This window comes from Cebus imitator, unplaced genomic scaffold, assembly GCF_001604975.1.
Source record: "Cebus imitator isolate Cc_AM_T3 unplaced genomic scaffold, Cebus_imitator-1.0 Scaffold47, whole genome shotgun sequence".
NCBI lineage: Eukaryota > Metazoa > Chordata > Mammalia > Primates > Cebidae > Cebus > Cebus imitator.
In genome coordinates, this window is record NW_016107362.1 from 6,051,243 (window position 1) to 6,052,342 (window position 1,100).

Genomic DNA, 1,100 nt, shown 5'->3' on the forward strand with positions numbered 1-1,100 from the left:
ACACATCTACAGCCATCTGATCTTCAACAAACCTAACAAAAACAATCAAAGAGCAAAGGATTCCCTATAGAATAAATGGTGCTGGGAAAACTGGCTAGCCATGTGCAGAGAAGAAAAACTGGACCCCTTCCTTACGGCTTATATAAAAATTAACTCAAGGTGCATTAAAGACTTAAACCTAAAACCATAAAAGTCCTAGAAGAAAACCTAGGCAATACCACTCAGGACATAGGCATGTGCAAAGACTTCATAACTAAAACACCAAAAGTAATAGAAATAAAAGTCAAAACTGACAAGTGGGATCTAACTAAATCATAGAGCTTCTGCTTAGCAAAAGAAACTATCATCAGAGTGAAAAGGCAATTTACAGAATGGGTGAAAACTTTTGCAATCTATCTATCTAACAAAGCTCTAATATCCAGAATCCACACGAAACTTAACCAAATTTTGAATAAAAAACAGACAACCCCATCAAAAAGTGGGTGGAATATATGAACAGACACTTCTCAAAAGAAAACATTTATGCAGCCAACAAACATATGAAGATAAGCTCATCATCACTGGTCATTAGAGAAATGCAAATTAAAACCACAATGAGATACTGTCTCATGCCAGTTATAATTGTGATCATTGTGCTCGCTTCGGCAGCACATATACTAAAATTGGAACGATACAGAGAAGATTAGCATGGCCCCTGCGCAAGGATGACATGCAAATTCATGAAGCGTTCCATATTAAAAAAAAAAAAAAGAATGGTCATCATTAAAATGTCTTGAAACAACAGAGCTTGGCAAGAATGTGTAGAAATAAATAGGACCGCTTTTACACTGTTACTGGGTGAGTAAATTAGTTCAACCATTGTGGAAGACAGTGTGGCAATTCCTCAAGGATTTAGAACCTGAAGTACCATTTGACCTAGCAATCCCATTACTGGGCATATAGTCAAAGAATTATAAACCCTCCTACTATAAAGACACATGCACTCATATGTTTATTGCAGCACTGTTTACATAGCAAAGACTAGGAACCAACCCAAATGTCTATCAATGATAGACTGGATAAAGAAAATGTGGCACATATACACCATGGAATACTATGCA

At 36.4% G+C, this 1,100-nt stretch overlaps 1 non-coding gene across 1 annotated transcript; it reads left to right on the forward strand.

The window, feature by feature from the left end:
- The first annotated feature begins 632 nt into the window (after positions 1–632).
- Positions 633–739, forward strand: LOC119471027. The gene has a single exon (XR_005200016.1). It is a non-coding gene; the product is annotated as a U6 spliceosomal RNA (small nuclear RNA).
- The last annotated feature ends 361 nt before the right edge of the window (positions 740–1,100 follow it).